This window comes from Dipteris shenzhenensis, chromosome 3 (genome assembly GCF_047967505.1).
Source record: "Dipteris shenzhenensis isolate YYH24624 ecotype China chromosome 3, Dip_SZ_1.0, whole genome shotgun sequence".
NCBI classification, from domain to species: Eukaryota; Viridiplantae; Streptophyta; class Polypodiopsida; order Gleicheniales; family Dipteridaceae; genus Dipteris; species Dipteris shenzhenensis.
In genome coordinates, this window is record NC_141598.1 from 52563955 (window position 1) to 52579415 (window position 15461).

Below are 15461 nucleotides of genomic sequence, written 5' to 3' on the forward strand. Positions count from 1 at the left end.
GAAAGAAAGAGAGAGGAGAGAGGGGGAGAGAGATTAAGAGAGAGAAGAGGGTCTCCTGGGGGCCGTGGCTGCTTGAGGGAGGGAGAGAGTAGGGAGAGAGAGGGAGAGAGAGAGGGAGAGAGAGAAAGAGGGAGAGAGGGAAAGAGAGAGAGGGAGAGAGAGAGAGGGAGAGAGAGGGAGAGAGAGGGATGTTTATCAGAATGAAACGTGGCACACACAGAGAGAGAGAGAGAGAGAGAGAGAGAGAGAGAGAGAGAGAAAGAGAGAGAGAGAGAGAGAGAGAGAGAGAGAAAGAGAGAGAGGGAGAGAGAGGGAGAGAGAGAAAGGAATGAAACTTCTGTGCTAGAGGGAGGGAGAGGGAGAGAGAGAATAAGTGGGATGAGGATAGAGAGGAAAATACATAAGAGTTGTCAGAGAGAGAGAGAGATTAGGAGAGAGAATGAGGTGTCTTGACTATGGCTACAGAGAGATTTAGGAGTCGAGAGAGAGAGAGAGAGAAAGTAAAGAGAGTTTTATATATTTACATGTTTTATATTATACTTTTAAAAAATTATAAAAGAGTGAATTTATGGTTTGTTTTGAAGGTGAGATAATATTTTTATATATATTCATCTTTTAAATTGAAAAATGTTAACTTTTCTTTAGATACTTGTTCTTCATTTATCTCACATGCAGGTTTAGCCTCTACATCACAACCCCTTCTTTTGCATATTTAAGCCTCTTAAACCCCAGCACATTAAAATGAACACAGAAAAAGAAATTATTTATTGCTTTTCTTCGCTTCGATGGTTGGTTTAGCATAGTTTAGCATAGATTAGATTGCCTTAGAGCAGAGATAATTCTCCAAGTTGCCAATCGAAGCCATGCTCAAATTTTTCTAACTAGTTCCTAATCGTTGTCAGTCCCTTCGCTCACATGCGGTTTAACACTCATAACATGCTATTAAATAAGACCTTTTACCATTTACCAAGAAGTTTATCAGTGGGCAGATTGCATGAGCAGATATCAGTGGACAGATTACATGTCATGGGACATATTGGAGCTTGATGATTATTGGTTATTTTTATTGCATTTGTATAAATATTTAAGCTCCTTTATTGTCATAAAACCCTTGTAAAGCCTTCTATGCTATTTTTTACATTTATTGTCATATGAAGCGCCTTGTAATAAACCCGACCATCCCGACCATTCACTATTTAACAAGTATCAATGGGATGCATAAGTGGATATCATGTGGGCTACATAAGTGGATATCAGTGGAACAGTTTTTAGTGGATAGATTGCATCAGTTGGGTATCAGTGCACAGATATCAATGGATGGACAGATTACATGTCATCATGAAGATTGAAGCTTATGACTAGAGGGCAAATCAATGGATGGATAGATTACATGTCTTCACGAAGATTGAAGCTTTATCATTAGATGACATTTTATATTACTTGTAAAGCTTTATTGGCTAATTTTTTTACATTTGTACAAATATTTAAGCCTTGTAAAGCCTTTTAGGCCATTTCCCACATTTATTGCCATATGAAGCCTTGTAAAGCCTTTTGGGCTATTTCCCACATTTATTGTATCAAGGGTTGTATATTGTACTTTACTTGTATGTATCTAAATTCTTCATTATCTTTTCTTGTAGGATTATGGAGCAATCAGCTAATGTGATGGCTATCCTAAATGACTCTGAGATGAGAGAATGGGTTTCTGACGTCACTCTGAATTTCAAAGGAAAGGAATATAGCCCCAATGGCTTTTGTAGGTGGACTCGATATCACATGGGCAGAAGAGCTTGGTTTCTTCATCAAAAGGAAAAGAGACTCTTTCTACTTATGTCAAAAAGGGAGTTCAATGGTGTTGAAGATCCATGGGATGCTACTTTCTTCAAAAAAGATATGACTTCAAGCCTTGTGGTAGGCATAATATTAGAGCAAAAAGACACCTTTGTGGATATTTTTACAAAGAGTTCAGATCCTGAAGTTGGCAGTATTCATATTATTGTGTCAAGGAGAGACTCAAAGACCCTTGTGATGCCTCCTCCTCAACCATCAAAGTTTTCAGAGCTGCAAAGTGCATTGGAGACTCTTTCATATACTTGCGAGCAATTTCCTAGTGTGGTGGCAAAAAGGATGCATGCAAAGATAATGTTTGAATACTTTTAGGATGCAGAATATGCTCCTCATATTCAAGGATCTTCACATGAAGGAGATCAAAAAGCTCAGACTTCGATGCAGGGACAAGAAGAACAGGCACACTGTCACAAACGTGTAGAACATGAGCGCAAACTTCTAGAGCCAGAAATGGTGGATGTAACTAAGGATGATGAAAAACAAGCCTTGACTGAACGGGAATTAAAAAAAATTGAAGAAGATCAAGGTCGATCCACTGCAGTTATGCTAGAAGCTCTTGCTAGCAAACCACAACGTGAAATGCAAAAGGCTGGTACTGCAAGAGCCACGATTCCAAGTAGTAAAAAAAGACATCGTCCCACTGTAGAGAAAGATAATGTGGATGAAAAACGGTTAAAAAAGGAGAAAGATGAAGAAGACTCAGAACCCGAGGCTGAAGATGATCAGGATGAACTCACATCAATCAAAAATCTTAATCTGCATCTTAATGAAGCAGTTATAGATGATGATGTGGGATATATCTGGGGTTAAAGGACGTGGTTTGTGAATGCCAAAGATGTGGAAGCTGCAGCTCTCTTTACTAATAGCCGAAGCCTTGATATATCCTATGCAATGCAAATATACGAGGCTTTGAGAGATGGTAAGAAACCTGTGGCAAGCAATGTGGTCTTGCACCCAATAATGTTTTATCCAATCAAAAATAGTTTTTTGGATCAAATAACATTTACAGGGCCTACACATTTCGAGGAAACCTTCAGTCAATTCTTTAAAGACACTCTTAAAAATAACCATTAGCAAAGTGGCGATTTGCAACATTGTCATTTTTGTTGATAAAAAAGACAAAGAAGCCATGCAGGTTACTCTAGAGCGAGCATATTCATCAGATTTGAAGATCTATAGTGGTGTTTATGCAGCAAAGAGAGGTAAGAGAGAATGTGGCATAGCGATTCAATCTCTTGAATCATTCTTTTTGTGTATGCGGAGTCCCAATCCTGATCACTCCTTACAAAAGGACATAAGAGGGAATTCAAATAATTTGAGATTGATGCTAGAAGAGCAAGATATTCCCACGTCCATACATTATCAAAAAAACAACTATGGAAGTCCTGCAAAAAGTGGGAGTCTCTTGCTTACCATGATGGAGAATTTGCTACCGACAGGTTGGGAGGTCACCTTGTGGAGGATGGGATATTTATTTGAGGATCTCCTTAGAAAAGGCAACTCCATAAATATTATTGAAAATAAGCATTTCATGGCTTATTTCTAGCTTCAAGCAGATCTAACCACAGGCTATGAAAAAGAGATAGACCACAAGGACACCGATGACATGGATGATTACCTTGAAGATCATAATGTCCCAGTTGATGATGATGAAAAGATGGACTTACATGACCCGTTCACAGAGAGGTTGGTGGATGAAGACAAACATGATGATGCCTTCTTTGATAATTATGGCTCGCAGGGTTATGAAGAAAGGCCACTACGACAATATTTAGCGGTATGAACTCTCTATTTCTCAACTAAATATAATTTTTTAAATAAGATTTAAATTTAAAGATAATGAATCTAATCTCTCATATTTGTTTACAGGCAATAGAGGGAGAAGAAATGGATGAAGTCAATACGGAGGCACTCCCTTCTACTTCAACAATGCAACCACCTCTAAATTTGATTGAAGAATCAAATTTAGCTGCATTGGATAAAATGGAGAGCTCATTTGAAGTTAGGATCATTTTGAAATGAGAACCTCAGTATTTAAGCTTTGGTAGAGAGGAGGTTTCAATCCTCTCCAATCCTTTAAAAGAGGTTAATGACAATGTTATCTTGGCCATTCTCAGGTAACGTTTGTTTATTTTTTGCTACTTCAATGAGCTAACATTTGTTTATTTATTCACAGTGTAGTTATATATCAGTTTTCTAGTGCAGAATGCAAATCAATTCTATGAGCTAATGTTTGTTTATTTCTTGGTGCAGTGTAGTTATTTCTTAGCTTCCTAGTGCAGTGCAGCATCGTGTCTATATGCTCGATGCTCTCCTTTCTTCTATTCTTAGCTCTCCTCAAAAGACTATAGAAGATGTTTGTACCTAGTTAAGCCCTTTGAATTTAGATGGGGTGCGAGTCATCTTAATGCCTTATCATGAGGCGTAAGTATCAACTCTAACCTTATTTTTACTATTTCTTTGGCAAGTTTGTGTAAAACAATAATCATTTTTATTCTGGTCATGTAGCTCACATTGGAGTTTGATCTTCTCGGACCTTGAACTCAACTGTTTATGGTTTGTGAATTCAATAGAAGGCTATCATGCCAACTCCCCAAGGTAATTATTCTCTTAATATTTTTGATACTTTCTTATTTTGTATCTTATGATCATGACATATTAATATATTTAATATGTCATGATGGACAGTGCTGCATATCGGCTAGTATCTGCTGTCAGAACAACCACAGAGCAACAAGATCAAGTAGAATTCAAAAGACGTCTGCCAGTGGAGCTAAAAGATGGACACAGCTGTGGGTGGAGAGTTGCCTACAACTGCATGTTGTTTCTTAGAGAGATTTTTGATTTGGAGTTTCCAGTCAAAATGGAATCATATACAGAAACTGATCTGCTAGCATTTCGGGCTAAGAGTATTCAGCGTCTAATTACCACCATTGGGAAACAACGTGAAAATATGGCTACATTGCAGCATGTATAAAACCTTATCTTTATACTTGTATGCTTGTTCAAGCCTTTAATTGGGATGTGTAAATCTCATAACTTTTTTATATTTTCCTCCAAGAGGAGAAGAGACTGAGTCTAATGAAAGCATGCTATCTTTATACTTCTATGATTATTTAAACCATTATTTTTATTTGGGATGTGTAAATCTCATAACTTTTTAAATTTTTCCTCCAAGAGGAGGAGAGACTCACTCTAATGAAAGCATGTATGAAACCTTTTTAAATTTTTGCTCCAAGTGGAGGAGAGACTCACTCTAATGAAAGCATGTATGAAACCTTATCTGCTTGTTTAAGCCTTTATTTGGGATGTGTACATCGCATAACTTTTTTATATTTTTATGGCAGAAGGAGGATGTGGAGGACATAGCAAGTGAAGAAGAATACGATGTAGACTACTCTCTCAATAAGATGAGTCATGAAAATATGAATCTATTGGAGCAGATTGGAAGTTCATTCACTGCTATGTTGCTAATTCGACAACAACCTCATTTTTTTGAATTTGGTGAAGAAGAGATTTCAATCCTCTTGAATCCTAAGAATGAGGTTAATGTCAAAGTCATTACAACCATCCTTAGGTTTGATGCACCCTTTTCCTTGGCTTTATACTTTGCTTATTTTGATTAAACCCAAGAAGCTAATAATTTTTTTTTAAATATAGTAATGTTATAGCAAATTTTCTGCAAAATATACAAAGCGTTTCATATATGCTCGATCCTCGTATTTCGGAAGTGCTTAGCAACAAAGAAGAAACCATAGAGGATGTTTGCAAGTGGTTGAAGCACGTTCCTATGAATGATGCACGAGTTATTTTTACAGCATATTATGAGAAGTAAGCATCAAACCCTACTTGTTTTTTCTATTGCATTGCTAGAATTGTCTCAAACACACCAATTATTCTTTATTGATAATGCAGCTCAAATTGGAGTCTGGTAGTCATGGACATCCTTGTGAAGAAGTGCTTCTTTGCCAACTCAATGACATCCGTCCATGGCAATGTGTTAGAGTAAGTATAGACTACACTTGTTGTCACTTCTTGACATGTAGATTGATATGCAATGCACATATTCACTGTTGTTATATGTTTTAATGTGCAGATCAGCTCGAAAGTTAGTAGGTGCTATTGACATAGTAATGCAGCAATGTGACTTGGCACAACAAATAGAGTATATAACATGTCAGGTATCACATCAAGAGAATAGCCACATCTATAATTGTGGATGGAGGGTGGGCTACAATTGCTTTTTGGTACTTGGTCAAATTTTTGAGATACAAAATGACACCACACTGTCAACATATATGGATTTGCATCTCTATGCATTTATAACATGTACCATTCGAGCAATCATTGATTGCGAAATGAATGCCGTCAAAGAGTCAAAGAGGATAGAAGAAGACCTCAACTCTACAAACATTGCTTCATTGGAAGAATTGGGAAGCTCTTTTAATGTTAGGGTTATGATTCAACATAGACCTCAGTATCTTGAATTTGGGAGAGAGGAGATTTCAATTCTCTCTAGAGCTTCAAATGAGGTCAATAACAACGTTATGATGGCCATTCTCAGGTTTGATACAAACTTTTTCTCTGCTTGATAATTCAATATTTTGATTAAATCTAATAAGCTAATATTCATTTATTTGTTGGTGCAGTATAGTTATCTCACGATTTGGTAGAGTCGTACAAAACCGTGTGTATATGTTGGATTACCTCCTTTCTCCTATACTTAGCGATAGCAAAAAGACAATAGCCGATTTTGTAAATTGTTATAGCAATTACATTTACATGGCATGCGAGTCCTATTTATGGCATATCATGAGATGTAAGTATCATGGCAACCTTTATTTTCATCTTATACTGGCAACATTGTGTTAAATAATAATGGTTCTTAATTATTCGTGTAGGGAACATTGGAGTCTGGTGGTTTGGGACCTTGAAGACAACTATTGTTGGTTTGTTAACTCGATTGCAGGCTTTCATGGCTCAGTGCAAACGTAAGTATTCTATTAATCTGTTGTTACTTCTATATTATGTACCTTATGTAATAGACACACTAAGTTTTTTTAATATGTCACGATGAGCAGGTCGATTGAGAAGTTGGTATCTGCTATTAGAGAAACAGGACAGTACAAAGACTCGGTAGACTTCCAAAAGCATTTAGTAGTAGAGCAGGAAGATGGGCATAGTTGTGGGTGGAGAGTTGCCTACAGCTGCATGTTGATTTTCAAAGAAATTTTCTCACTTAAGCCACAGATCTCATCGGAAGACTCTTTGGAGCTCAAATATTCAGAGGAGGATATACAATTGTTTAGGGCTGAAATCATTCGAGACCTAATTGCTGCCATTAGAATACAACATGCAACTGAAGCAATATCAGAGCTTGCATTTAAGGAAGAGGAGACTGAGTCTACTATGAAAGCACTGCACATTACAGAAGAAGTAGAGACCCAGTGTACACCTACAGCACCACAGCCTCCATTGGAAGCATCAGAAGGGTTGCCACAGCCTCCCCTTGCATTTAAGGAAGAGGATACTGAGTCTACTCTGAAAGCACTACATACTACAGAAGAAGTAGAGACTAAGTGTACATCTAGAGCACCACAGCCTCCATTAGAAGCATCAGAAGAGTTGCCACAGTCTCCACTAGAAGCATCACAAGAGTTGTGATGCATGTATGATGTTGTGTTTGTAGTTTTTGTTGATTATACACCAATTTGTGACTTATTACTTAAGTGGCATTTACTGATGATATTTATATAATTATTTCATACACACAATTTTATGATATGAATGTGTGATGATGTGATTAATAAATTCTTGTGTGATGAGAATTTTGATATGAATATGTGATGATGTAATATTTGTAATATATTTCTTCATGCACACAATTTTATGATATGAATGTGTGATGATGTGATTATTTGGAAATAAATCCTTGTGTGATGAGAATTTTGATATGAATATGTGATGATGTAATATTTGTAATATATTTCTTCATGCACACAATTTTATGATATGAATGTGTGATGATGTGATTATTTGGAAATAAATCCTTGTGTAATGAGAATTTTGATATGAATATGTGATGATGTAATATTTGTAATATATTTCTTCATGCACACAATTTTATGATATGAATGTGTGATGACGTGATTATTTGGAAATAAATCCTTGTGTGATGAGAATTTTGATATGAATATGTGATGATGTAATATTTGTAATATATTTCTTCATGCACACAATTTTATGATATGAATGTATGATGATGTGATTATTTGGAAATAAATCCTTGTGTGATGGGAATTTTATTCAGTTGGACAGTCTCCACTCACTTAAAGTAGAGCATTCCCAATGCTTCTCTCACTTTATTCCACCCTTATCCTTATATCTCCACTCACTTAAAGTAGAGCATTCCCAATGCTTCTCTCACTTTATTCCAACCCTTATCCTTATCATATCGCTCTCTCTCTCTCTCACTTGTAATATATTTCACTCGCAAGTATCAATTCCCAATGCTCCACTCACTTAAAGTATAGCATTCCCAATGCTCCACAAAATTTTATTCAGTTGGACAATCTCCACTCACTTTATTCCAACCCTTATCCTTATCATAGTGAACACATCGTGCCTCTCACTTTATTCCAACCCTTATCCTTATCATAGTGAACACATCGTGCCTTAGTGCACTTGTATTCTTCCATCCTAGTCCTTCCACAAACACTCTCTTATTTCTTACATCCTAGTCCTTCTGAGTAACTTGTATTCTTCTATCCTAGTCCTTCCACAAACACTCTCTTCTTTCATCCATCCTGATAACTTGTATTCTTCTATCCTAGTTCTTCCACAAACACTCTCTTCTTTCATCCATCCTAGTGCTTCTCATTAACTTGTATTCTTCCATCCTAGTCCTTCCACAGACACTCTCTTCTTTCTTGCATCGTAGTCCATCTCCCTTTCTTTATCATCTCCCCACCCATGGATGTCCTTGGCATTGTCGAAGACGTGGAGTTCAGAATTAACAATCTCAAAGAATGGATTGCTGACCAAGGAGCACAGAGAGAGGCTAGAATTTGACAAGGTTCTCCTTTGACACACATGGAGAGAGAGGAATTTGCTGCACAAAGGCACGTAGAGAGGGAGGAGACTCTCAAGATAGTAGAGAGTGAAAGACTTTTAAGAAGTATGATAAAAGCACAACAAGATCTCTTAGACTTCTTAAGTAACCTATGTTATCGCAGCTCTCGTCATGGGCGATTTGATGTGGATGCTGAGAGAACAATAAGAGCCTCTCAGAGAAATTATAAAGAAACAATTTGTGATTGCTTAAATTTCTTCTTCGCATGTAATTATGTTGAGGATACAGCTGTGGAGGCAGTGAAAGATTGGGTTGTTGAGAACCTATGTTATCGCAGCTCTCGTCATGGGCGATTTGATGTGGATGCTGAGAGAACATGCTGAGAGAACAATAAGAGCCTCTCAGAGAAATTATAAAGAAACAATTTGTGATTGCTTAAATTTCTTCTTCGCATGTAATTATGTTGAGGATACAGCTGTGGAGGTAGTGAAAGATTGGGTTGTAACTGAGAAGATAAGAGAGACCAATGATGAGATCTTCTAGACTTTGGGTGATTAAGAAGATAATAGAGACTGTATTAAGGTGTTTTTTGACACCATATGGCTTTGAGTAATATGATCTACTTCTTGTACAAATGTGATGTTAAGAGAGGCTGTATTAAGGTGTTTTTTGACACCATATGGCTTTGAGTAATATGATCTACTTCTTGTACAAATGTGATGTGCTCTTTTTGAAATGTACTCTAGTTTTCATAACATGTCACGCCATTTTTTCTAATTTGGTTTTTTAAAATCTTACTTTTTGTCTCTTTTAACAATGTGATGTACTCTATTTTTAATGTACTCTAGTTTTAATAACATCTCACGTCATTTTTTCTAATTTGATTTTTTAAAATCTTCCTTTTTGACTCAATGTTTTGTTTTATAAGAGCCTCTTTTTTTTAAATGTTTTATCCAAAATTATCTCACAAAATGAATTTGGACAGTGCAAGAGTCCAAAATTAATGAAATAGGTGTTGTATCCCCTTTCTTAAATGTAAGTCTTCATAGAACATATACTAACTTTCTTTTTACAAGTTGTAATTATCCTAAGCAATTAAAATTATCAAAATGGTCATATCACAAAGTGATTTATGTATTGGCACTAGAAAACGCATAAATATTTAACCTTATAGTAAACTTGATGATTAAAGGTGTATTATATCTTAGAATAATATGAAAGCTAATCTTCTCGAATTAGATGACGAATATTAGAATTCACTTTCACATGAGGGAGGGAATACAATAACGAGATGTCTTAGCAATTAAATTCTTAAATGACACCCTTCAAATGACAAGTATTCTTTCAAAATAAAAGGGTTGTTTTTCTCAATAAAACTATCACAATATACTAGCAATATTCAAAGTGGTAGTCTTCTAATTTATCAAATTGATTAAGAAGTATTATCTTAAACAATGTCACTAATACATAAATTACAAAAAACTTTGTTCATGTATGCTATTAAAAAGACCGCATTTCTTACTATCATATACAAATTGAAAAGCATCTTTAATGATAACATAAAGACCATCCAAAATTAAAATAATCATAAATCTAGGCCATTTTCGATAGTATAGTAGATAGGAATCAAGCTTGGATGATGTAACCTCGAATAAGCTCATCTCCAACATTGTGATTCGCAATCTTTGACGTTGTTGTCAATGGTGAGGGCCCCAAACTACAAGATCACAAAGAGCACCAACACCAAGATCATAAATCATACTACAAAGACTTACATTCACTTATTAACATTATATTCAAAAATTCCATTAAATCAATTCAATTGCAACAACTAAACATTGGATAATTACCATGATGATATTTTGGATACCATCGAAGTATGTGTCGCAATGTTTTTGAGTGCCCGTGCCCCTTTACCACATGAGGAGAGAGAGTAGGGGAATTGAACCCCTTTACACTTAAAGTGGCTACACCAAGTAGACACCAAGCTCTCTTTAGGAGAAGGGGAGTTGGATCTCTCTACCAAAACCATGGGAGAGAGCTGACTCCCCCCCTCCCACACTACGGTTAATACAAATCAAGAAAAAAAATCAAACAAAAAATAATGATTTAATGTTTTGCTCTAAGAAAAAACTTGGGTTTAACCTCTTACCAAAAATCTAGTTAGTAGTCACAAATTACAGTACACATGAATGAGTGAACTTAGCAAAGAGTAGCAACAACACAAGCATGTATGTGTTTAAAGTACTGAGGCATTGTACAAAGAGGAAACCATGAGAATCGACATGGGATTTTTTTGCAAAAAAGAATTGACATGGGATTATAGAACAACACATTAAAACTATTATAGTTTTGGTATTTTACTCTATGTGATTCAAATTACCTTATGTATCTCTTACATAGTTGTTGAAGAGCTTATAGTCATTGGCATCAAGTTGATATTTCTTTGATATTGGATCATAGCTCAAATTTGCCAGAGCAATTATAGATTCCAAGGCCACTGATTGATTATCAACAAGATCATATGTGTAGCATCTACTTCCTTTGGTTTTTTGATACCATGCTAGATGAATCTCCACATTTGGAGGATGATCCAGAAGATCAAAAGGGCCCCTTGTCTCTTTCATACCATTTCCTAGCTTCATTCTCATACTCATTACTCTTCCTAGGTACCATATGCCTTTCTTGACCCCTTGACTAGTATTTGCAACCTTTCCTTTTCTTTTGAGCTTTGTATTATCTCTAAGTATAATATCTTCAAGTACTTGTTTGAGGTTTAGACTTCATCTCAAATCAGAAATATACCCCACTTTTTACCCTTATTAATCTATTCTTTAATAACATTGGATTTCCATTCAATTGGCTCACAAGTGTGCTCTTGCACAAAGTCTTCCCATCAACTTCCACAAAAGGTGATATTTGGCTCACCATGTTCTTCTCATTGTCAACTATAGAATCCATGACATGGCGAAGCTCACTTTGTGCAATTGTATTCTCTTCATCAACATCCAATACTGTATCCATGATTACATCTCCAACAAAATCATCCAATGAAACTTCTTCTTCTTCAAGATTGTCATGTGCATTGTTTTCAAGATGCTCTAAGATATCTTTTTCTTCCCATGAGGCACCCCATGAAGCTTCACCTTCCATACCAAGCTCGCGACACATGACCTTTGCTTCTGCTAAACCCTCCTTTAATGCATATACAATCTGCTCATCAGTACTCACAATCGTGTAGTCATTTAAATTTGCCAAAGGAATGCCAAGCATATGATTCATATCAACCCATATATTTTCTTGCTTTAAGTGAGCTGCCAGAAAACTTAGATTTGAACCTGCTTGAAACTCTGAAATTCTATTCAATGCTCTTGCACTACTTAACAAGTCACAACCATCATAACACCTCTCATTGCTAACCATTCCACCTACTTTACTAAAGAATCTCATTGCTAACCATCTCTGTCTCTGAAGATCTTTATGAGAAGAACCACAAAGTGAAATGACAATTGGATATCCATGAAATTTTCTCTACTAATGAAGTTCTGCTAGAGAGTATATACATCATGCTTTGTGATCCACATGCGCCAAATCCTAATAAAACATCATAAGTCACCTGTTTAATAAGACATAATGGTGCTACCATAGCAACAACATGAACATACAATATCAATTAATTATTTATATATGTTCAATAGATAACATGAATTTTGTACCTGAAAAAGAAGGATACCATTCTGACAGCTTTCACACGCTCATACAAGTTGAGCGTAGGAGATAGAAAAATATCAATGTATGATGCCACCATTGAGAGATACACCTTTGTACCAAGTGTTTGCTCTTGACGATGACTGGATCCCATTTGCAAGAGCTCTAAAAAATTTTGAACTTTACACCCGGCTATCCTCTGTGCTGATCTCCAATTTTGTCTATCTTTTCTCTCTATATCTCCTTCTTGCAAACCATGACCATCAACCTTGAAACTTTGATATATCAAGGCTACATGATTCAAGGTGACAAGATCATTACCAAGCACTAATCTTTTAGATGCATTATCTAGAGGATTAATCATCTTCTTTCCATTGTGTAAATAATCTTGGTCATGTAATCCAATGATGCTTCCATCATCTTCCATAGAAGCTGTGAATGGCCAACTTTTCCAAGGGATTGAGTATCAAACACCTGCAAGAGAGCTATAATCTTCAAACATAAGCTTTCTTCACCTTGAATCTCCATCAGAAGCATGACCAAGTATTGGTCCAATCACATCCTTCACATACATATTCCAATGCAAATTGACTTCTTTCCATTGCTCCTTGATGGACATAGAGTCAAACCTATTACAAGTTAGTTGTATAAGAAGAACTAACTTTGGAAAGCATTCAGCAAGAGAATTTGCAATCAATACTCTTGCATAGTGGACAATCACATTATGCTCAAATGCATGAACAATTCTATGATAACCATTCTCACCATCTCCAACAAGCACTACGAAATTTGAAATGCATGTATGATCTATCTTCTTCCCACAAAAACCAACAAGTTGGTCATCTCTTGCTATCCACCTCACCATCCTCTTGATCATAGTCTCATCTTTAGCAACAATGACAGGTACACTTCCCATGCAAAGCCCATTTTTCAAAATATGATGCTTATATGTTTCTGCCACATGCTTGAATACATCCTCTCTCAATCCAGTCCTATAACAAAGAGCTTTTCTCATAGCCCAAGATGTAGTTGAAAGATGTGGACCTTGAAGATTCATGGAGAGAAAGTTATGCAATCTTGTACCTCCCCAAATCTTTACAGCTTCAAAGAGATTTTCAATTGTATCAGAATATCACTTTCCTTGACCCACTCTTCCTATGTTTTGAGAGATGTCGATGAAAAAGTCCCACAAAGCTTTCTTCCCCTCAAATAAGCCAAGCTTATGTGCATTCACAATATCAGTGCAAAAATTCTTTACATCTCCTCATACCAAGGCTTCAGAAACACTTTCTTGAAGACACCTCACCTTTACACTCAAAGAAGCAACCTTTGTCCTTGTGAACCATATTTCTTTTTTGAGTCACCAAACCATTATGTTTTTAGTCCTAGCAATTCTCAATATCTCAGAATGAGTCAAGTAATCCAATCTTCTACCACCTCCAGTGTCTCTTAATCCTCTTTCCCCTCTAAAGTGCATGTCTCGATACACACACATGCAAAAGTCTCTCTCCTTGGGAATGGATGCACATGATGAGCACTAGAGATTGGAGAAGGAAACTTCTCCCAAACTTACCCGCTTGCAATCATTGTGATGAAATGTGCCATTGATCTCAACAAGCTCTGTTCCCAATAAAATCATTGCCTTTGTGCTTGGCTCGCAAGTCCAATGCACACCTCCTCTACTATCATCCAAGAAACACTTTACATTGATCATGTGGTTTCTAAACCTATATGATCCTTGCCAAAATCCCCAACAAAGAGTAGCAAGCAAACTCTCCTCTACACAGTATTGTTCTCTTCATAGAATAATAATTATTAAAAGAAAGATGAAAACAAATCCATAATGCCAAAAAATACCAAGACTTGTTAAAGCTGTATACCTGAAGGTCTTTGTGGCAACTTTGAACCTGGTGCATTGGAAGCGTCTACATATCAAACATAGTGAAAACTATTAGTTACAATAAAAATTTCATTGTAAAAAAATACAAATGCGCTTTGCTTGAATTAAGTACTTGTGGATTGGATTGGTTAAAAAAAACCAATCAGATTTCTTTGATTCTTGTCCAAGACCATTGCTTTACTTGGGCGGCCTACTTTCTTAAGCTCATCACCATCTCCTTTAGTAGCGGCTTTCACATGAAGCTTTGACTTCATGTGCTCTATCATGCACAATCTCAAAGAACCTATGTTTTGGTAGCCACTTATCATCCAATGGACACCTTATGAAAACGTTTAACAAGGTAGTGTAGTCTCCGATAGTTTCAGGAACAAGTTGAAATTCTAGATCATTCTCACTTCCAAAAGCAGAAATCTCAAACATTTCTTCATCTATTTTTTGTTTGTTTTGTGTCTTTATCTCCTCCAATGATGGTGTGACTCCAAGCATGTCATGCCTTTGCTTCCCTTTCTTATCCATGCCTCTTCTACATCAACTGTCCATCTCTCCTCTTTCTTTGCTCCAAGAGGAAGCATTCTATAACCTCCCAAAAAGACAAAATCATTTGAGATGAGACTATCAAGGACAAGCTCCTCTTGTAGATCTTTATAGGTTCCTTTTTCTTTGATAAAGACAAATCCTAAAACATGGCTTTGATCTATACCCTCGTTTAGATGAATCAATATTTCCTTTCTTGCCATACGTATCCAAGACTAGCAAACCACAGAGCAAGAGATTCCAAAGTAGCCCACTTTGAATGCTACATAATCAATGTAGACAAACCAAGAAAGTAGCTGTCCACTCAGGATACAACATTGGCACAGTGCTAGGGGGTTGTTCCTAACCATAATAAGCTCGAAATGTAAGCATAGAAGCTGAAAACACCTACCCAACAAA

The 15461-nt window shown here is 36.3% G+C and overlaps 1 pseudogene; it reads right to left on the reverse strand.

Annotated features, from left to right (window-relative positions):
* Positions 1–13139: 13139 nt before the first annotated feature.
* Positions 13140–14105, reverse strand: LOC147903989 (uncharacterized; annotated as a pseudogene).
* Between the last annotated feature and the right edge of the window lie 1356 nt (positions 14106–15461).